The 23,980-nt window shown below is 44.5% G+C and overlaps 1 protein-coding gene across 2 annotated transcripts in view; it reads right to left on the bottom strand.

Annotated features, from left to right (window-relative positions):
- Positions 1–23,980, bottom strand: part of Ccny (cyclin Y) — a 117,495-nt gene that overhangs the window by 64,515 nt on the left and 29,000 nt on the right. The window contains exon 1 of one of the 2 annotated variants that reach the window (XM_045149812.1): positions 7,305–7,353. The exons of the other annotated variant lie outside the window; for it this stretch is intronic. The gene's annotated coding sequence lies outside the window, so the exon portion shown is untranslated. Of the gene's footprint in view, positions 1–7,304; positions 7,354–23,980 lie in introns of those variants that run through there. 2 annotated transcript variants of the gene reach the window in all.

Below are 23,980 nucleotides of genomic sequence, written 5' to 3' on the forward strand. Positions count from 1 at the left end.
ATAATCATGCAAAACTGGATCTGTGACACTAAGACAGACAGTGTGGGCATGTTTCCCATTCTATTTGCCATACCCTTACACACATGCATGCAGGTACATACATGATGCACACACACGTACATACCTGAGCATACAAACACACATGTGCATACATATACTCTTCCTGTTTGTGGTTGCATGTGATCCATGATGGAGGTAGAGAACGAAAAAGAAGAGGGGAGCCGGGCGTGGTGGCGCCACCTTTAATCCCAGCACTCGGGAGGCAGAGGTAGGAGGATCGCTGAGAGTTCAAGGCCACCCTGAGACTACATAGTGAATTCCAGGTCAGCCTGAGCCAGAGTGAGACCCTACCTCAAAAAAAACCAAAAAAAAAAAAAAAAAAAAAAAAAAAAGAGGGGCCAGGTTTCAACCAACCTCTGCCCCCATGAGCACATGGTACAGAAAATGGAACCCTTCTAACTGAACAGAATACAGACAGTACATGCGAGCAGCAAGATAACTGATGTTAAGATACCAGCCTCAGCAGACACTGGCCTAGCTACTGCATAGACTTAAGGAACATCCCGTAAGTCACCTCATTTCCCCCCAGTTAGAGCAGAAATGGGTACAAAGTGTGGGAAAGGGAGAAAATCAGAGCCAGGAATCAGTTTATAGCCAGTAGCAGCCTCAGCCGAGAACAGCAAGTCTGCTAAACTTGGAGAAAGCACGCCAGCCTCTCAGGACTATGGCGTGAAGGAGGCAGGCAAAGAACCCAGAGAACCCGGCTCACCTGCCCACGCCACACAGCCTCCTAGGTGGGGGCAGACAGCAGCACTTCATGAGCCACCGAGAGGTAATGCAAAGATGTACTAAAAATAAGTAAGATGTGAATACTCCCTTCATCTCTGGGGACTTCCTTAAGCTTGTCAAACAGTACTAATGCATAAAAATGTAAAGTATGTGGGCCAAAGAATTTCTTTCCCCCAAAGCAGAACAGGACAAAAGGCCTGCCAGTCAAGAGGCAGGCAGTCTCCTGGTAGAACCCTTTCCAATGGGCAGGGATTATGCCTAATTCATGAGGACAGAGGAGTTAACCAACCATCACTTTTCCCTGAGCCTGCTAAGCCCCAAGTCCCTATTTCAGACAGAGAGAGCCAACATAACTCACAGTACTGGGCCAGTCTCTTCTAGACTTAAAACCTTCGTAGGGGAAAAACCCAAACCATAATCAGAGCCCAGGTCAGAGTCAAATTAACAATTTGGGTTGCTCCTCCTGCAAGCTCCATATCACTGTTTAAAATACCCTAAGAGAACGGATTAACAGCCTGGAGCACTCCTAGGCAGCCTCAGCTCTGGCCCTCCCTGTCAACCACAGGGCACAACAGGATTAACACGCCTGCAGCCCTAGTTCACATTCAAGGAAACATGGCCACTCCTCAGCACTCTCCTGTGAAGAGGTACCATTTCAAATTTTCCTAAGATGGTAGAAGCAAAAGTTCCATGTGTATCCTGCACAGAAAGCTCCAAGTTTCTACCTTTCTGTCCACAGCATGAACACACAGCTCAATGATCTAATGGCACAATGGGCATCACCTTCCTTCGCTGCCTTCATGACAGACACTCTGCTCCATCTGGGCAAATTGCCAAACAACTGTGCTTATGCAAAATCTTCTTATAGAACTGAGGCCAAAAGAGACATGGTAGCAAGCAGTTTATTAAATGAAAGTGAAAAATAAAGTTCAAGAAGTTGAAAAAGTACATTTAAAACCTAAGAGTTTCAGGCTGGAGAGATGGCTTAGAGGTTAAGGAGCTTGCCTACAAAGTCAAAGTACCCAATTTGGACTCCCTGGTACCCACATAAGCCAGATGCACAAGGTAGAACATGTGTCTGGAATTTGTTTGCAGTGGTTAAAGGCCCTGGTGTGCCCATTCTTTCTCACACACACTCTCTCTCTCTGCCTCTTTCTCTCTCTCCCTCAAATAAATAATTCTTCTTTTTTTAAACCTTAGAGTTTCAATAGAAAATATTTAACTCAAAAATGTTTAACCATGGGAGGTGAAGGGGTAGGGGGCAATCCTGAGTTAACACATTCTCTTCAGGACACCACGGGGAATCCCCACACAGCTGGCAGATACAAGTGGGTGATGCATTAATGAGAACTGCATGGCTGTCCATCTGAAGCTATGTTGCTAATATTGCTTTGCCAAGTTTCAGATGAATGAAAGATAAAAAAAAAAAAACACACTATAAAAACCAACAGGAATGGTATACTGATACTTATAATGCTCACTACCTAGATGCTGAGACAGGATTGCTTTGAACCCAATTCAAGGCCAGCCTAGACAACATGGAGTACTACCACCTACCAGGAGGCCCCAGATACTAAGATCTCATTTCCACTGTGGCTTCCTCTGAGCACAGTTTCTCTCAACTGTGAAATTTATGATTCAACTGGAGGTTCTCTTAGGGTTATGTGTGTTCCTATCTTAAAACAACACCTGGTAAAGAGGTTGCTAAAGAAGACACTGAGACAAAAGAAATTTACTGGGGTTCTTGCCCTTTTCTACACAGTATAGTTAATAAGTCTACATTATCTTTTACACTTTGATACTGGGTTTTTCCTGGGAACTTACTTAACAGAGAACACAAATTTTTAAATTTCTGCATCAATTTATAAAACCCAAAATATGAAATTATTTTGGTTTTCACAATAAAAAGAATGTCATCTTGTGATCCTATGATTTCACTAGAAATGAGGCAAGAGAGAAAGAGGGAAAATGCTGGGACCTAAAAAGGGAAAGAAACCCTCACCTACAACCTGACTGAAGCCTTTGGACAGCTGAGAATCATTCATTCGAACACTGTTTTCAGAATTTGCTTAAAGCTTTCACCCTTCCCAGCTATAAACCTGCCATGTTCTAGGACGCTCATCAGAGCCTCCTCTGGACTAAGAGGACATGGGCTAAGCACCTTGTGCAGCCTCACTGGTCCTGGTTTTACCTTGTCAGGCCCCATCCAATGCACCTCTGGAAACACCCTATGACATCAACCACCAAGAAGGGAAGAAAAGTAGGAGCGCCGTATCCCTTTAGAGACCCACTAAACAATGAAATTCCCAAAGACTTTCAAAATCTTGTATACAGTTACCACTGGGTGTGCCTTTGTTTCCCTAAGTGATCGCTATCTATTTTAATAAGCTCTAATTCTGCTTGCTAATGGCTCACCCCGAAATCCTTTTCCTCAGTAGTGCTAAGGATATGTTTTGGAAAGGTCTCTGAAGATACCTTCTCAGGCGGCTGCAGGTGACAGTTCTGGACTGTCTCTCCTGTTAAAAAGCAGTTGACAAGAACAGACTGTTTCTCTCAGGGAGATGACTGTTCAATGTATGTGCTCTACAAGATGTCTTAGTACAATGTATCTGTCCTTAACTGAGTGATAAGAAATTTACAAGAAGGTCAAACTAATGTCTGAAGTTCAACATAAACAGGTCGGTAGAAATACTGGCCCTTCACTTACCAGCTTCAGCAAATTGCTATGCATTAAGGTTACTGTGCACCAGGCATTCTTAGGTGGTTCACATAATCTTAGCCCGTCATTCCAATAGTCTTCCAAGGAAACTATTCTTCTTATTTTATGAATAAGGACACTGGAGCTGACAAAAAATGAGATAATTTTCCCAAAGTAAACAACACAGCTCTTCTGACTTCTGTGCAACTCTCTTCCTCCATTCTCATAAGCTCAGCATTAGCTTATACTCAAAACTATTCCATGGCTCAGATATTAAATCCGTGGCATACCAAAAAGGTTCTTACGCTGACTCTCTCAACACAGTATGACCTGCCACTTCACACTGGTACCTTCTCTATAGAAGAGAATGCACAGTATGGTAACTGTTCCCAAACACTATGCAAAAATACCTTGCATTCCAACAAACCTATGGACAGACACTACTGTCCCCTTCACAGATGTAACTGTCACAATACTTCTCGTGTTCCCTGTCCTGTTCCTCACTCTGCCACACGTGAGTTCTCTGACCTTAGCTCAGCCCCTACTTCTCTCCACTTAGTCTGTGTATTTAAAAAATACAAGATGCTAAAATCCTGCTGAAGTTTCACACTTAGTGAATTGCATGGTACTTTCTCTTTAAGACAGAGTGGAGGAGTTAATACTGGTCCTGAGGAATGGGGCTGCTGCTGGGAGAAGCCTGACAACATGGCTCGCAGGCCTTTGGAACTGGTTTGCAGATACAATTTATCCACTTGTCTAACTTCTGGGTCATCCAAGTATCTCAGGCTGGCTAGGAGGCCACCCTCTGAGACCCCCTGAGAACACAGCCTTATCTCACCAAAGCAACCGGCAGGCTCCTACTCATGGTGCCCCTAATTTTTTAACTTAAAAAAAATTGGGGGTCACAACTCATTTTCCTTTTTCTGTATGTCATAAGAACCTGTATTTGTATACATGTAGTTGTTTTTATTTATTTTGAGAGAGAGGGAGAAAGAGATAATGGGCACACCTGGGCCTTTGGCTGTTGCAAATAAGTTCCAAATGTGTGTGTCCCCTTGTGCACCTGTGTGACCTTATGCACTTGCATCACTGTGTATGGCTTACATGGGACCTGGAGATTCAAACATGGGTTCTCATGCTTAGCTGGCAAGTGCCTTAACCTCTAAAGTCATCTCTCTAGCCCTGTATACATGTATTTTAGTGAGTGTTACTCTGCCAGTCTACAACGTCCACTCAAGGTCATTAACATGTCCAGGGTACTCTGCCTGTATATAATGAAAGGACTCAGGTGCATGATTTTGTTTCACTCTTGCCACAGGGTTTTAGGAAGGGTCTCCTATCACATGCATCTTTGAATGAGGAAGCAGAGGGTGAGAGCAGATATAAGCTGGCCAAGATCACAAGCTAGAAAGCAGCAGAGCCAGCACTCTAAATGGACAAGCATCATAGTCACTCAGGAGTTTTGAAAATATACTGCCACCTGGCCACCCCAAAAGCTTAAGTCACACAAAAGTAGAAGAGGTTCAGACACAGCAGACTGTAAAGCCACTCCAGGATCAGAGCAACCAGGCGAGGCACGGGCGGGTGCAAGGCCTCTAACATGCACAACTCGGCCCGCAACATCGTGCCGCTTAGTCTACCAGTGCTGGCCGCACGTGCTCAACAACGGCACTGGGGGCAGCAAGTGCTGAGCTGAAGCAGAACTTTTCCAGAGGTCTTTGCCAAACTCCTGATAGTTCTGTGCATTGAATTAAAGTCTTCAAATAATAAATTATCTTATTTCTGTTCTGACTAAGACACAAATATATTTTTGAAGAGCACACCAGTGTGTCTCAAATTATTTCTGTGACTGTTTTCATCTGCATGGGCCACAAGAGGAAGCCCAAGGCACAGGGTTTCTCCTCATTATACAGTAATCTAATAATGAATGGGCCACAGGCCTGCGTGGCACAGAAACAAGGAGTGCAAAACTTGGACCCTCCCTGGGCCTGAGAAGAAAAGTTTCCTGTCAGTTCTGGCCTGTGCAGGGAAGCTAACTCAGAACTTTATGCCATAGTGAGAGAGTTTCCAGAAGAGTCCTAGCTTCAAGTTAGCATTTTTTTTTTAAACAAAGGCTCTCAGAAATACAGATGATAGCTTGAAGTCAGTTTAATCACTGGTTTGGCATCGAAAGATTTCTAAATAACTCACACTTTAATATAATATACCATACTGCTCAAGAAATTGTAGTGATATTTTATAATATTCCTGGGCAGAGTATTTGAAACAGTATTTGGTTGGTTCCCAATGCCTTCTCAAAGTACAGGAACTACCAAAGAGCCTCCTGTCAGATGGAAAATGGGACAACAAAGGAACTTTGCAGAAAGGTCTCAGAGCAAAGGCTTCACTGCGTGTGTGTGTGTGTCTGTGTGTGCAGAGAGAGGCAGAGGGAGAGAGGAGGAGAGAGAGCGAAGGGGCTGTGTGACTATGTGTGTGTGTGCTTGAGTGTATGCTTGTGTGGCGGAGAGAAGGGGTTACGGGTGTGCAAGTACATTTGGGTGTATGAGAATGGTTGTGTCTGAGTTAAGTACATGCATGGGTAAGAGGAATCAGGGCTTTGTCTAAGGACCAGGGGACAACAACAGCAAGGGGCTTTTCGGCATTAGCTGATGCTGGGGCTAAGAATGTCTCCCAAGCTAGCTGGAAGTTCCAGCCTCTCCACAGCATAAAAATGGAGAGTCCCCAGAGGACAGCCTGAGAGCTCTGCCTGAATCATCACAGGTATAATATCGTTATTTTTTAGATTGTAGTTTTTCTGACTTAAAAAACAATACATTAAATTATTTAAATATATACACAATTCAGAGATGTAAAAATTATTTAAAAAATGGTATTGGTGTGCACACCTGTAATGCCAGCACCAAGGATGCTAAGGCGGGATCAAAAGTTCAAGGTCAGGAGCTGGGTAGATGGCTCACTGACTAACAGCATTTGTAGCACAAGCACCAGGGTCTGAGTTTGATTCCCAGCAACCACATTAAAAGCAGCGTGGCCACACATGCCTATAATGCCAGTGCAGTTCCAGGTTCAATGGGTGGCACCATCCCAAGGAAACAACGCACAACAGCAATAGAGGAGAGTACTCAATGCTCTCCTCTGGCCTCCACAGAGACTGCACACACATCTGCACACACATGTACAAACACCATACACACATGCCCCCCCCCAAAAGTTTAGGGCTAGCCTGAACTACACATCGAGACCTGCCCACTCGCCAAAAGAGAAGCTATGAAGTACCAAGTTCCCCATAAGAATGCTACACCGTCCTACCCAGAAATAAGGAGAGTTTTGACCTGACAGCAGATTGTCCATCCTCTTGTCACTCACTGTTCCCCTGGTGTATTGCTTTCACTGCCTTCCAAGCTGCTACCCACAAGCACTGATCACTCCCACCGTGTGCTTCAGTACACTTCTTAACCTGGGCACTTCTGCATCTAACACTCAATTCACCTTAAGGTATATATAATATCCCTTTCCATGGATGCAGAATGATAAAATTTAACTACTGAAGACTTACTATAAGCAATGCTATGAGGATATCCCTGCATCTTCAACAACATGGATATGTGCTTCTGAAATTAATTATTTGGGGTGTGTAGTGGTTTGAATTAGGTGTCCCCATAAACTCATGTGTTCTGTATTCAGAACAAAGTATTCTTTGTCCCCAGCTGGTAGTAATTTGGGAGGTGAAGCCTTGACAGAAGAGGTGTTATTGGGAGCAGGCTTAGGGATGCTATGGCCGGTCCCTCAATGGCTCAATCCTGCTGCTGTTTCCCACCTGCTGTGGCAGAGGTGATGTCCAACCGCTGCTCATGCCTTTCTTTTCCTCGTCATCATGGATTTCACCTAGAGACAATAAAAACTTTCTTTCCATCAGCTGTTTTTGCTCTGGTGTTACATCCAGCAATGAGAAGGTAACTGCAACAGGGTGGAAAGTCCTGGATCAAAGAACATGAATTTGACTATCTACTTTCCAATCAGATTAGATCAATTTAGGAAACTTAAGTTTTCTTTTTGGAGACCTGATTTTTGTAAACTAATACAGTATCAGTGCAATACTCTAAGGTCAACCCAGGGCTCTGGGTCAGAAGAGATGATAATGGACCAATATTTAGTTCATGCCAGTAAGTGCTGTGGACCCTGAGACCCCATACCAACCCAGCAGTGTCTGGAGTAGAGGACCAGCCCAAGTCACCCTGTACACCCACCCAGTAGGCATCATGGGTCCACGTGAAAAGTACAAAGAGGTTTCATAGTCTCTCTGAATCAGAATGACTGACTGCAAGTCCAGTTCTTTGCAAAAGAAAACCCAAGAGGCTAAATGAGGTCCTGGTCATTTAACTGTTTCTGTTTTGTTATCACCTACTCTGTGATTCATATTTTTTATATAAACTCCCCCTAGCTGGTACAGATAGAAAATGATGTGGACTAGGCATTCTAGCAAATTGCATCTGCAAGCAGAGTTTCAGCAATGGCTAACAACACAGGTGCTGTCCAGGTTCTGGGCCTGCCAGCATGTTTCTTGTCACACACCTGGTTCTCAGCTAACTGGCGTCTGAAAGCCTCAGCAATATCCAGCCATGCTTGCCTGAGATGACTATGAGCATCAAATGCAATGAGAAAACACTCCACGAGGCATTGTGCAAATCAAAGTCACTACCTCTTTTATCAGTAGGAAACACCATGAACCCAGCCAGTCCTCAGACCTGCCCTGATATAGCTCGGCTACCAACCAACTCTTTCTGGCAGGTTAAGAAAGAGATTCCGGCAATATAAGGAGGGGCCTGAGAAGACCCAAAAGTGTGCAAATGGGCTGGCCAGCTGACTGATTAGCGGACTTCCGGAAACTGTATTTCCATTGAGCTTGAAATCAACAAGTTATGTAACTTCCCACATAACCATGGCATGATCACATTACCTAACACTGAACCTGGCCACTGACCACTTTTGTTAGGACTTGGTATAAAAGAACACCTCACACAGGCTACGAGGGCAGAGTCCCGAATAAAGGTTCACCCACCCTCACTGCTACTCCCAGGGCCACTTCTGAATGAGCAACCTGGAGGAGTTGGACTTGACAGGCAGTCAGATGGCCTAGCCAGACTCTGACCTCCCTTGTTACTGGCAGAGGAATTATCTGACCCAACCCCAGGCCTAGTTTCTTCTTTCCCAACAGAAGGGTCAAGCTAGATGCTATCTGATGGGCTCTTCTCTATCCTGGTGTCTACTGTGTGATTTCTATAAGAGAAAAAGACATGAACTTTGGATCACTGTTTTGTTTTGTTTTTATAAGAGTTCACAAAAGGCAAATTGAACAATTTTCAAAGGACGGTGTCTATGGAAGAACTCTGCTATTTTTAATCATTTACCTGACCTGATTATAGACAGTAACCCAGGAATTAAGGTAGACCAAAGTTCTTGGACAAAAGGTTTTCTTGTACATAACCCAAAAGGGCACAGTCAAAAACCAAACCGACTCTTGCTATCATTCAACAACCAGTAGTGGTATTGGTGTGTTTCCTTAATAAAGTGTTAATTTATAGTGTACTATCAAAATAACATGCTGCTTGTAACATCACTCTCAATGCACATGCGCGCACGCACACACACACAGCTTCTCTCAGTACAAAAGCATCATGAAAATGAGAAGAGATGATTCTCAACAGACAGCTGAAACAGTTACCACATTTGTTAGGGAGTCTGATGTGGGTGAAGACACAAATAACCTGACTATGGGTCCTGTTAATTAAGACAGCTATTGGTTGATTTAGTATGAATTTTGAGGTTAGCTTCTAGGACTATAATTAAATGCAAATAAGCTCTATTTTCTGTACTTTTAGAGAAAAATCTTAGAAGGACCCTTATTCTAGTCAGATAATAAATATGTCATTAATTTTTGGAGATAAAATAAGCAGGAAAAAGGGCAAAAAAGAGAGCTATGCTCACACTTCACCAGGGTTTGTGGCTTTGTTTTGTTTGTATGCTGAGATCAAACCCAGAGCCTAAAGCAAGCTAAGCACCTGACTAGTGCAGAACTAAGCCTCCACCCCACAAATTCTTTTCTCTTGAGAGGCAAAGTTTTCTCCTATCACTTAGCTCTTAAGTAAAAAAGTAAAAAATAAAACTAAGGGTTGGAGAGGTGGCTTAGTGGTTGAGCCTGCAAAGCCTAAGGACCCAGGTTTGATTTTCCTGGTCCCATGTAAGCCAGATGCACATGGTGGCACATATGCCTGCAGTTCATTTGCAGTGGCTAGAGGCCATGGCACACCCATTCTCATCTTCTCTTTCTCCTTCCCTCCCTCTCTCCCTCCCTCTGTCTCTAATAAATAAATAAATAAAAATCCTTACTGTCCTTCAAAGAATGATTAAGAGAAACTTCTCTTCTTGGCCCTATCATTTATAAACCAGAACTGACTGAATGTCAACATATACTGGTATACTTTTAAAGTTAATAACAGTTCTCAGCTTTTAAAATTATAGCTGCCGTTTTCTAATTACCTTTAAGTGCTGAGTACCTTGCTACTTAACTCATAGACTAATCCTGTCAAATGCTAAGAATGAAGTATCACAAGACAAGAGATGAGGTCAGTTGTGACAAATTTTATTCATGATCACAGGATTAGTCAAGTGTGCTCTGACTCTAAACCTAAGGCTTTCCAGACGTCCACAAGCACCTACATAAAACTCTGGCTGTGTATCATAGGATGTGTTAACTCATCCTGGGAGTGGCTGGGCTACATGAAAAGATTCTGAAGAAGAGAATCCTAAGGTAGCAAGAAATAGAAAACTTAAGAGAACAGGCTGTGGAGCAGGTTTTCAGACTCTCATTTCTGACCACTCCACTCTGCAATCTGATGACCTGAGGCAGTTGGTCTCACTCTACTTTGCTCCTCCTGTGCAAAGTCAGGGCAGCACAAGTATCCATCTCATGACAGTGCTATGTGGAGCATGTCAGAATTAACCCAACACCGGGATGAGGGTGGGTGGAGCTCAGAAGAACATTTGCTTAGCACACAGGAAGCCCTCAATTCCCTCCCTAGAACTTGATCAATGAGAACAATGCCTGGCCCACAGAAATGACCACACCTGTTCCACTGAGAAGAAAAGCTCATGGACAGAACACAGAAAGTAATGTATCCAGGGAAGAGCCAGTAAAAGCAGACCAGCACGCTGCCTGAGCTTCTAGAACAATACAGAGAAGAGATCCCGGGAGGCCTGGGAAAAATAAGATATCAAGCCCACAAGTCTAGAGTTGGTGTTCACTGCAATGAACAACGAGTAGTGCAAAACACCCACATTTGGTTAATGATTAACAGAGCTTTTGACCGACCAGAAAGGAGATGTAAAGCCAGAGAGAAGAAAGTATGAAGTGGTCATGATGCAGAAGTCTGTTCTTCCCTAGGTGGCTACGACCCCAGGCCTTAGCTGGGTCCCTGTCGTAACCTCAAGAGCAGTGCAGACTTCAGATGACCACCTTTCCACTTGGGTGGGTACATTACTAACAAATAAATAAAACTATGCAAAATTACACTTGGCTCTAACGCCATCAAAATTGGCTTAAAATGCTGCAGGCTATAATTCTTCCACAGTAAACAGTGACATTTTTCACTAAAGTTAGAAGAGTTAAAGTAAGATTTTTTTTTTTTTAATTTATTTGCCACTGCAAACAGAGCTCCAGGTATTTGAGCCACTTTTTTGCAGCAGGCATTATGATGGTGGCTGGGAAACTGAACATGGGCTAGCAGGCTTTGCAAGCAAGCATTTTTTTAATCTTTTAAAAAAAATTTGTTTATTTTTACTTATTTGAGAGCAACAGATAGAGAGAGAGAGAAAGAAAGAGGGAGAGAGAGAATGGGCATGCCAGGGCCTCCAGCCACTACAAACAAAGTCCAGATGCATGCACCCCCTTGTACATCTGGCTAACGCGGGTCCTGGGGAATTGAGCCTCAAACCGGAATACTTGGGCTTCACAGGCAAGCACTTAACCACTAAACCATCTCTAAAGCCTGCAAGCAAACATTTTTAATTGCTGAGCCATCTTCCCAGACCCTTGTAGTTAAAATTTTGAATTAGAATTTCATTTCCATCCCATCCACTCAGGTTTTGACAAGCAAAATTATCAAAGAAAGCATCCATGTTTGTAGGTTGAAAGCTTTACATCCCAAAAACAAAAACACAAGAAAGTTTCCTCACTGATTTTTAGATGAGACTGAGGTAGGACAGTGTAATTTTTCCAAGTGATCACAGGGACTGGGGTAGTGATTCCAGACCCCACATTCCAGTCCAAATATCCCCATCACATGTGGGTTTCCAGTTGCACTTCAGTCATCTGCCTCTATTCTTGGACCTGAAATTGAAGACATATCTGCACCCAGTCTGAGGTGCAAACATGATGCAGAGCTGCAAGCACTGCAAGGGACAAAGGTCGCCATGAGGAAGGAGCACACCAGAACCTCCCTGTGCATCAGGCCTCATGGCTCCCAGCAGCATCCAGCCACAGGCCCCAGGAGCAAACAAGGAGAGCGGGATACAGGTGGCTTTAGCAAATGAGATGTGGCTTAAGTCAAGTTTTCCTGGAATTTATATACAGGTTGAATATCTCTTTTGTGGAATAATTAGGACCAAAAGAATTTCAGATTTCTGGGGTTTTGGATTTGGGGATATCTGCAGAAACTTTCCTTCTTGAGCACATCAAAATTAAAAATCACAAAAATGGGGCTAGAGGGATCACTTAGTGGTTAAGACACTTGCCTGAAAAGCCAAAGGACCCAAGTTTGAGTCCCCAGAACCCACGTTAGCCAGATGCACAAGGGAGTGCACGCATCTGGAGTTTGTTTGCACTCGCTGGAGGCCCTGGCGTGCCCATTCTCATTCTCTCTGTCAAATAAATAAATAAATAAATAATATTCAAAAATCACAAAAATGGAGGGGCCAGAGTTTGGAACAGTTTGGATGTGAGGTTTTAAAATAAATATATATTGTATTTATTAATTTTAGAAAGAAAGTGGGGGAAAGGGAGAGGGAGAAGGAGAGAGAGGGAGGGAAGGATTGAGAGAAAGAGAGAATGGGTGCTCCAGGGCTTCCAGCCACTACAAATGAGCTCCAGATGCATGCTCCCCCTTGTGCATCTGGCTTACGTGGGTCCTGGGTAATCGAACTGGGATCTTTTGGCTTTGCAGGCAAGTGCCTTAGCCACTAAGCTATTTCTCTAGCCCTCAGGTTTTCATTTATTAATCACAGACTGACCATATAACCATGGGCAAATAAAATTTAATAAAATGGGATTGATAATTAATTCTGTCCTTAGCACAGGGTTCTCAGGGTTGACACAGGAAACTTGGCTGAGAAATTTCTCTGCAGTCTGTCCTCCTTCTGGCCTGGTCCAGTTCCTCCCAGAGCTCCCTGGAGCACTGTAGTAAGTGAGCCAGGAGGTTCCCCAGCCAGACTCTACAATCCTTGCTCCCAGACTGCAGGAGCAAGGCAGGTGCAGAAGCATGCCACTGTGGGGCAAGCTGGCCCAATACCCCAGCCACGCCACAAGAGTTGCCTGCGTCCTTGCTCCCTGTCCAGCAGCCCAGCGAGCCCCACATAAAGGGAGTACTTTTGGATCTGCTCATCAGCTCCCAGCCCTGCCCCGAGACAAATCCCACTTTACTCTCAACAGCCTCAGCATGGAGTTTTCTGATGATCCTCTACCCCCAACAGGAGACACACACACAAAAAAAAGGTAACAGGTTTAGAGCCTCATTACACTGAGTAGCAATGGTATCAGCTGAATATCACCCAGACTTTTGGGAAACAGATGCTGAGGCAAGAAGACAAGCTTCTAGAGGTGAACTATTCCCAGTGCGTCCCCTTCTCTACCCCAGCTTCAGCATCGAAACATGAGGACCCTCCTCCAGCATGCAGTGAAAACTGATGGTCCTTTGGCTCACAGCAGTCAGCCAAGTTTAAAATAAATTAGTACCATTAAAGGATACAAACATCTAGAAGCCACACAAAAGAAACATCAGAGCTTTAGAACATCATAACCAAAAAGCTCTCTAGAGCATCCAGTGTTACACATACCGATTACAACTTTTCCCTCACTAAAACAAAGAAAAACACATTCAGACATTTTAACTGAAACCAGTCATCAACTTCTATCCCTGCATGACAGAAAACTACAGATATAGTAATTCCATCTTGTCTACAGTCCTCACAGTGCACTGACTACCGCACCACATACAGACAGGTAATTACAGCATTTCCACGTGACCCAGGCGAAGGAAGCCCACAGCCTGGCCTCCTCCCAGAGGCTCTGCAGAGGAGAACATCTCTCCCTCAGAACACAAGACTAACTCATCGCCAGACAAGCAAGGACAAGAGGGCAGAGAGGTCCAGAGGGTGGGGCTACAGTGCTAGACCACCATGGGCTTCCCTGCACTTACTCCTCTCCCCAACTGGTTCAGATCAGGGGCAGCAGAAGCCATGTGACTGGCTTTTCAGGAAGGCAGTCAGGTCAGTGCGCCTCTTCTGTCTCCCTTGGATGTGGCACAAGGTGGAGAAGCCATGCAATTTATATATGGTTCTGCTTAAGCAACTTTTGTTGAATCAAAACCTGAAACTTTCAGCACTAGAAACACTAGCTAAATTCATGCTACTGGGCTTGACTTCCTCCTGGATGTCAGTACAGGGAGAACAGTGGTACAGCTCCACACTCTCACCTGCAGCCCAAGGAGTTCCCTTGATCTTTTCTTTGTTTTGAGACTGAGCCTCACTCTAGCCCAGGCTGATCCAGGACTCGAACTATAGTCCAGGCTGGCCTGGGATTCAGGGTAAGCCTTCTACCCCAGACTTCCAAGAACTGGCATTATCAGTGTGATGACAACAAACGCAGCGGCATGCCCTTGATCTTTTAGGTCGAATAGAATCCTGGGCCTTACCACAGGAAAGAATTTCATGATAGATAGGATAAGTAGGAATGGAGCTTATTAAGACGTATGTGACAGATTCTAAGTATGACACTTAAGAGTAAGACAGGTGCTCCAGAAAAAGGTTAAGAGGAAGATAGATGACAGACAGATACACACACACACACACACACACACACACACACACACCCTATTTATATAAGATTTTGGTGATTTTTGAAATTACCTACTAGAAGTTGCTAAGGAATTTAAATGAGAAAGTTTCCAGCATCAGAATTCATCCCAGACTTCTGACCTTAAGCCTCCCCATGTTCAGCCACCCACTGAGTACACCCCAAATACTTCCTAAATCAGCTTACCCTTTTCTACCTTCCTTCTACCCTCCTCAGCACAGCCCTATTTCAGTTTTAGACTCCGCTGATCTAACTATGCCCATGACACAATAAGCAATATAAGACTCCCATGGCCTCTCCCTGTCTTCATCCTCACCCCTTCAACATACTACTGAAACTCAACATATGATGCCCTTGGCAGGCACTGCGGCAGGTGGGGAGATGTGGTGACCAGCACAGTCCTGGTTCCATGAAGCAGCTGATGTTTTGTGCCTCTGACCTCACCCACACCATCCCTACCAATACCATCCTAAACACTTCCCACCTACCAGATGCCGGCATCCATCTCCAAAACCAACACTACACCATGTCCCCTTCCCTGGGAACATGACCTCCATCCTTCTCCCCCCGTCCTCCCCCATGCTTGGAAATGTTCTGCTATCTGTCCTGAATGAAGTTCCCAGGGCTGGGTGAACAAGCTGCACCTACGGATTACAACTTTTGGCTTTGGAGAGTTGCAGAGTTACAATCCCAGAGCCAAATTATCTTGGGCTCTCTTCAGCAGCCTTAACCACAAGGTATTTGAAAAGTGCCTTTATTTATGACTTTTTTTGTTCACTCTAAAGTAATAAAAACTTCATGAAGCTGTTTTCATGTCACAACACCGTATTTGGGGAAGCTGTATACGTTAGCTGGTCATGGTCACCCATATCTGGTACCTTTTGTTCTCTTTGAGACGAGACCTGCACTTTGCACTGACATTATCAATTCATATAGTAATTTACTTAAGTATAACTCCTGCCCTTCTAAAATGAGCTTCTCCAGGGACTATTTCATTGATTTTTGAATCCTCTTAGCCTTAGGAAATGCTTGATGTTTCTGAAAACAATCAATAAATGTTAAGGTTAGCTGAATCTTAAGTCTATGATAAATCAAATTAGTGTTTCCAACTACCCAGCCCATTCCTGCATAGGCTTCCAAGTCCCACCACATCACAGCCACAGCCAGAGAAGCTCACATCATTTGCACAACACCTTTAGCAATGTGGCATACTTGCCCTGTGGTACAGAGCAAACACAACGATGTCTGCAGTCCTGAAGACCGTGTGGTTTGGCTCCTCCTGCATGCCTCTACACCCTAGGGGCTGCTCCTGTCTTCTCCGTCTTGAAAGAAGACATTCAGAGCCAACTGCAGCCCTGTAGATCCATACCTGCTGGCACTATGTGACAAAACAAGAAATAAAGGCTTGTTAATGAAACTGGCAAAAATACTGAGTATTGTTACCAGGCAAAGCCTCCTCGGGTTTCCAGATCATCATTCAGAGAGACAGTCACCAAAGCCTCAGCTGAATATGAAACACATCAGCACTGTACTCACTGCTTGAAAAAAAAAAAAATCTTCCTGAGCTGGGTGTTAATCCCAGCCCTTGGGATGCAGAGGTAGGAGGATCACCACGAGTTCAAGGCCACCCTGGGACTCCATAGTGAATTCCAGGTCAGCATGGGCTAAAGCAAGACCCTACCTCAAAAAACCAAATTTCTTTCTTGCTTTCTTTCTATATAGAGTACACCCCTAAGTGTGAGCACACGAAGGTCAGAGGACAACCTCAGGAATCGGTTCTTCCTTCCACCTTGTTTGAGGGAGGGTCTCCTGTTAATCACTGTTGCATACAGCAGGCTAGCTGATAAGTGCACTTCTGGGGATTCTGTGTCTGCCTCCCATCTTACCATAGAGGTGCTGAGACACGCACTGCCTCATCCAGCTTGACATAGTTTCTGGGGATCCAACTCAGGTCCTTACATATGCATGGCAAACAATTTGTCCATTGAGAACATCTCTCTAGCACAATTCATAACTTTTGAAGAAATATAAAGTATTTCTTAATATTGATGCAAGATTTGTAGAGCACTGTTTTTGAGCTGACCTCTTCTCACCCACAGGTAGTTCATAAAACACATCCAAATTCCCAGCACCAGTAATAAACACAAATCAAGGAAGTTCTGCAACTGTTTCTGAGTTAAGCCATTCTAGACAGCCTATAGTCTGCTAGCCTCCCTTTAAAGAGCCTGGTCTCTGCCAGCAATGTGCTCTCAATTTGGTTAAAATATTCAAATACAGAAGTACAATTTCATAAAATACTTCAGATATACCCTAATCATGGAAGAAATCTCTCTGCAGAGAATAAAAATTGTCTTTAGGTTGTGATGGGGTGGGGAATATATTGTCAGATGGGAGAAAGCTAGCCTATAACTCCCAACTGTGGACTCTAATACCTAAGAGTTAATCCCATTAGAATACTGTCAAGCTGCCTATATATATGTAACTGACTACAGGTATGTTCCAGTGAGTCACAGATAAACCTAACATACTAAGATCATGTAAACCTACATTCAACATTTATAGCTTTCTCCTAATTTTGTGGTGCTCAAGACTTGAGAAAGGAAAGTCTCCTTCGAGTCCCTGATGGAAGCACTTAAAAACTGAGGACCCTGGTCAGAGCACTGTGACAAAATACTTTAAGACATCTGTCAGCGTTAAAATGGTGGCAGCACAGTGGCATGCTATCTATATAATCTGTTACAAGACCCACCCACCATCCCCATTAGTACTTCCAACCAGCTTCATGGTTCCCTCTGAAAATCCAACAGTTAGATGTGCTAGCAATGTTTAGCCAGCCGAGCAAGGCCACTGTCACCCGGACGTGATCTAAAGACACACTTGTCTGCAGTGATTGTACCTCCATGGCAGCACTCTGCCCGGCACCACAGCAGCCAGTCCACTGGCCCCAGCTCTGTCAGCGTTACCTACAGGAGGGTGAGGAGGTGGTCTACTTCATCTTGTGCCAGTTCTTCCCCACTGTAGTGGTTTGAATGTGAAATGTCTTCCACAGGCCCATGTGTTTAAATAGCTGATCCCCAGCCGGTAGTAATGCTTGCAGGTTAGGGGCGATAGGGATGATTTGGACTTGGTAGACCAGCCTAGCTGGCTGACAGCTGGCCACAGGGGGCAGGGCTAGAGGGTTACAGTTTCCTGACCAGAGTGTCTCTGTTCCCTGTCTCCTTCCTAACCAGCTTCCTCATGTAACCAGCTCCCTCATGTTCCTGCTGCCACAGCTGTAAGCAGCCTCTGACACCATGCCTTTTGACCATGACACACTGGACCCTCTCAAACTGTGAGCAAACATAAACCCTTCCTTCCTTAAGGTGCCTCCTGTCGGTATTTGGATACAGTGATGAGAAACGTAACTGACCATTGTTGACAATCTCTCAATTTGCCTGCAGTGTCTCTGGGTAGTATGCAAACAGAACAGGCACAGGAACGGATGTCAGAGAGACGAGCTGGCAAAGTCACATCTGTCACCCACTGAGCATGTCTCTTTCTTCACCATCCTCAAGCTGTGCGATGGCTTGTGTTTACTCTGCTCTCAGCATCTGTGTGTGGGGCTTGGTTAGTGACGGGCTTTCACCTGTTTTAAAATCCATGCCACTCACTCATATGTCTAGCTTCCTTCTTAGAGGACAGGACAGGTGGATCCTTTTTCTTCCTTCACTTTTCTGTACTACTTAGAATTCTGATAACAATTGCCCTGCACCTTTACACATAGGGCAAGAAAATTTGCTATCAACATCTTAAATTCATTTTTATGTGAGTTCTTCAACCTCTTTCCTATAGTGTCTCTTTTTTTGTGAACTGAGAGAATCATCTGAAAAACCAGTTGAAATTATAGTATTTTTTTAAATTTTAGAATTACATTTTTCTGTTCCCAGCTCTGTTCCTCAGCCTCTGTCAAGGTCTTTTTCTCTTCACAGCTATTGTTTCCCAGCTGCCTACAGTCCCTTCACATTTGACTCAAACGTGTCTTGTGGCCTGGCGCCTGTATGCAGCTGTCTGCCTCCACCGCACACAGCAGCTGTGGTGGTGGCAGCAGCCCTCTATCCACCACAGCCAGCTCCCATACCCCACCGAGTGCACAGAGAAGCTAGAAGCACAGTGAAGGCTGTCAAGCCACCCTGTTGTGACTGAGGCCAGCCAGTCACAACCAGTCAGCTCTGAGGCTAGGGAGGCAACTGTAGAAGGGGGAACAACGGCTCTGGAGCTCCAGTGGGATCCTCGGCAGTTACCCGCCAGGCCTGCCAGGCAGCTGACAGCACCCCATACTCACCCCTTCCCTGAGCTCACGCAGTACCAGATGAGTCCTGGGAGCATGAGAATGGTGGGCTGCAGCTTCATGCTGCCGTGTGCTGCTTAATCTAGTAAGGTTTTCATAGGGCAAATTTGATTTGCATGCCCACCTCTATATCTAGATCAAGGTAAAAGATTAATTCTGTTTTATACTTCAGAACTGGGAAACAAGAACAGGAATTCAACACAGTGATGGAAAGGAGGAATTTAAGTAGGATCAGTAATGATGAAAACAAGCTAGTTTATTATTTTTATTTATTTGACAGAGAGAAAGAGGGAGAAAGAGAGAGAATAGGTGTATCAGGGCCTCCAGCCACTGCAAACGAACTCCAGTCCAGATGTGTGTGCCACCTTGTGCATCTGGCTAACGTGGGTCCTGGGGAATCACACCTGGGTCATTTGGCTTTGCAGGCAAACACCTTAACTGCTAAGCCATCCCTCCAACCCCAAGCTAGTTTATTCTAAGCAACTTCTAACCTAAACCTCTGCTTAAGCATCTTCAACATTCACTAATAAAACCACAGGGTTTTTACTTCTTTCTTCATGCAACATTATTTCTCTTAATCCAGTATATTAAACATCATTCTACTGTCTTCTTTTCTTTTGAGACAAGATCCTGCTATGAAGCTGAGGTTAGCCTCAAATTCACAGCAATCCTTCTGCTTCCCCTAGTATCACAAGCATATATCACCCATGTCTGGTCCTACTGCTAATTTTGAGTGAAAAGATATTTATTTCACAATAAGACCTAAGATGTTTTTGGTTGAAATCAACACCCCCCTTACTTCTCACCCTCAAAAAATACTACTTTGGGTCATTCAAAGCTGATCTTGCTCCATAGCTGTTTGAGGAGGTTGCAGATAATCACTAAAGGTGGGAACAGAGAGCTGGAAGGAGAAGTGCTCTGAGCCCTTGGCTGATTGCCGGGTTCTGGTGCCATACTCCAAAGGCACCTTAATGAGGCACAGGAACAGGGTTATCAAAAATGTGCATCTGCGGCCCTCTCACCTGGTGAGCAAGCTCACACTGCCCTCGGACCTCACATGTCTCCACAGCTCCCTGTCTCAGACCACTGTTTCATAGAGGCAGCTACTGGCCAAGGAGCATGCAGCATAAAATCCCACAAAATGCAGGGCTGAGCTGTGCAGCAAGAGCTAAAGTAAAACACTCACGGGTACCAGGAGGCAAAAGCCTGTAATCCCTGATGCTTGAGAGGCAGAAAGACGGAAAGTTCAAGGCTGCCTGGGTTATGGAAAGTTAAGTTCAAGGCCAGCCTGGGCAAGTAAGTGAGACCCTGTGTCAAAATTAAAAAAAAAAAAAAAAAAAAAAAAAGGAGGGCTAGTAGACTGCTCATCTGTTCAGTGTACATGCTGTGCAAGCATAAGGACCTGAGTTCACTCCCCAGTACCCAACTAAAAAGCCCAGGTATGGCCACACATGCTGGTAATCCCAGTACTTAGGGGGACAGAGACAGGAAGATGACTGGGGCTCCCTAGTCAGCCAGTCTAAACAAATCCAGGTTCAGTGAGAGACTGTCTCAGGGAAACAAAGCTGAAGAGTGCTACAGGAGAACCCCTGACATCCTTCTCTGGCCTCCACATGTCTGCACAAGACAGGCACATCTACACACATACATGGAAACACCAAATGCGTACATTCATGCATGTGTACACACACACACCAAATAAATAAAAAGTGAAAAGCATCCTGGGGATGCAGCTCAGTGGTAGAACACTTGCCTAGCATGCATGAGACCCTAGGTTCAACCTCCAATACAAGAACTCCTTCCCTTCTGCACAATTCCCTTGCCCTTCAGAGTCCCACAAAGCACACATTCGAAAGTCTCTCTTCCTCCCCACCACCTTGTCCTTCTCTGCATAGAACTAAATTATACACAGTAGATCAATGCCATGGTATGCCCACTACTACTAAGAAAAGCCAAGCCTTATATTTGGCCAGCCAGGCCAAATGAGCCAACAGTGACACATCTGTTATGGGGGAAAGCAACCGCCCTCAAATTTAACTGGAGGCCTGCTCCATGGGAAGGAATACATCTCTGATACTGAAAACCTAAAACAGGGGTAGTTATGAGCCCTAGGGGTATGACATCTGCTGCTGTCTAGCTAAATGTATATAATATGCTCATTAAACTGCCCAGTAAGCACTTTACTTAATGTTCATACCCATATATTAATGCTACTCTCACTTTTGGTTACAGAAGCTTCTCTTTTTACTTGGCAATGACCTTCGGATGACTCAGAAGGTACCATGGTGCTGAGAAGAAGCGAAAGAGGAGTGCTCAGCACTGAAATAACTATATCACACCTTCCAAGGCTCAGGGTCCATTGCAGAAGAGGTGATGGAAAGAGTGTAAGAGCCAAAGGAAGGATAAGACTCCTTACAACGTGCTCCTCCAGACACAAAATGGCCTGGATATCCATGACCTCACAGTGCCTGACACTATCTGCACAAGACCATCATAACAGGAGGAAAAGATGATGACATCAAAATAAAAGAGACACTGATTGAGAGGGGGAGGGGATACAATGGAGAATGGATTTTTAAAGGGGAAAGTGGGGGGAGGGAGGGAATTACCATGGGATATTGTTTGCAATTATGGAAGTTGTCAGTAAAAATATAAAAATAAACAAGAAAAGCCCAATAGTCTGGGGGTTGTTGCTAGAGTTTCATAATAACTTGTCTAGTGTATGGCCCTATTTGAAACATCAACCACCCATTCAAAAATGCTCTGAAACCCCAGGGAAGTGGGGGGAGTGAACACCACCATTTTCCTGTATGGAACTGTTCCCAGAACAGCACTGCATTAGTCCACACTGCACCAGTACTGCTCCTACCCCAATTACCTAACAATCACTGGATACTAACTGAAAGGACAGAGATCATGGCCTAGAAAAACTTTTAATTTTTTGTTGGAAGAGAAATGTGTTTTCCTTACAATACATATTCCTAAGCAAGCATGAGAGGTTCTTTGAAATACTTGCATCAGGTGAACATTTGCAGGGCTCTGCACTATAATGACATGTCTTCTCTCACCTCAGAGACAAGCTTTACAACATTCCAAGGGAGTAGAGGAGGGTAATTAACAGCGGTCCTCCAAAAAGATCAACCCCCTCCAGCACTGTCTCAGGGTGGGTCAGAACAAAATGCCTCTCATCAAATCGTAAGAGCTTTTCAGCATTCTACAAAGCCAAACAGTTTCCCTCTATGAAATTGAGCATTTCAGATACCTGAGGCTGATGGACTCTGACAGAAAGGAATTCATCCCTATGGCTTTAATCAGACAAGAGGACTGAGCAGGGGAGTGATCAGAGATCACTCACATGTCCACGTATTTCCCGAGAATACACCTGGCCTTCCAGTCAGTCAGAGTCAGTCTGTCTGTCTGTCTGTCTCCCTCCCCCTCCCTCTCTCTCTCTTTCTGCTAGAGAGAAGTGTTTATCATACCCTAAAAACAAAAGCTTTTCTCTGCAGTCCTATCCTTTATTCTACCCAAATGGCCAGCTTTAGGAAAAGGCATGCCTGGGGTTCTCAAAAGTCATGGCTGTGGAGCTGTCCTCCTCCTGTGGTGCTGACAGTATTAGTGGGGCGGGTTTCCCTGTTAATTAATACACATAAAAATGGAGGGGTATAGTATAACCTTTCAATTAGGAAAATAGACTAGCTCACACTTCCACTCAGTGGAAGGCACTCCCCTATGAATATGTAAAGCATCTCACCATGCCAGCAGAGACCTATAGCAGGCTGGCATCTGAGGTTATACCACCATGCCCTCAGCACCTCACACTTTGCTCCCCACATTCAGTGGTGGGGCACAAGATTCAGACGAGGGGAGCAAGGACACCCCAAGATACCAGCTCTGTTCCCCAGAAGGAACCTAGGCATAGACAAGCACACAAGCCAAGTACAAAGTCAAATTTGAGTCCATAGCCATGCGCCTCTGGGAATGCTCACCACATGGAGAGCCAAACACACCTTGCTTCCTTTAGCAGACTTAGCACCAAGCAGAGAGAGGTGTATCCAAAGCAGCTTTATAAGATGTGAGAACAAAAACTGTGAGAATCTAGTCAGCTCACAGCTTGAGCTGAACTAGAGGTTTTCAAAGTCAAAGTCAAAGTCTGCTTGTACATTTGTTTGAAACTCAAAATACATTCTGTGGCAAAATGGCTATGTGCCAGACTCCATGAGAGATATTCTCTATAGAACCACAAGAGTCCAGTGACACCTGTGTCATTTCCACATAGACAACTGTCGGGCCATACCTGCCATAGTTCTCAGGCTAAACACCCTCCCAGAATGTCTCAGCAATACCTGACTGCACAAATGTGATTTTTGGTTAAGAGATACCATCAAGGAAAAGTATGTGCTGAGGAATTTCATCTGCAAATTAGCTGGATTGTTTGGAGACAATACTTACTGTCTTGAGACAAAATACTATGCACTTTATAAAAGAGCCGGGCATGGTGGTGCATGCCTTTAATCCCAGCTCTAGGGAGGCAAATGTAGGAGGACTGCCATGAGTTCAAGGCCACCCTGAGACTACATAGTGAGTTCCAGATCAGCCTGGACTAGAATGAGATCCCACCTTGAAAAAACAAAACAAACAAAAAAATGTAAGCAGAGTTATACCTCAAGAGCAGTTAACAACATGTAGTCTTAGGAGTTTAAATCACACAGTGACATATAGGGCCCAGCTTCTAAAACTGTGGGCTGTAACCCCATGTGAATGTGCTGGTTATAAAAAAATGCTTGGCAAAAGCAAAAGCATTCTAAAGGTACAGCCACCAAAAGTTTACCCCAACAACAAACACAGAAGGAATGCAGGGCCTTTCTTGTCAGGCTTGCCCATGCTGCACTGCTGACTTCACTGTAGGCTGGTTACACACACACACACACACACACACACACACACACACACACACACACCCCGCCCTCCCTCCCTCTCTCTCTGCATTGAGAGCAGAAATTCTGGCACTGTCTGGCAAGCTGCTGGGAGTACAAGCAGAGGA

Source organism: Jaculus jaculus, chromosome 5, assembly GCF_020740685.1.
Source record: "Jaculus jaculus isolate mJacJac1 chromosome 5, mJacJac1.mat.Y.cur, whole genome shotgun sequence".
NCBI classification, from domain to species: Eukaryota; Metazoa; Chordata; class Mammalia; order Rodentia; family Dipodidae; genus Jaculus; species Jaculus jaculus.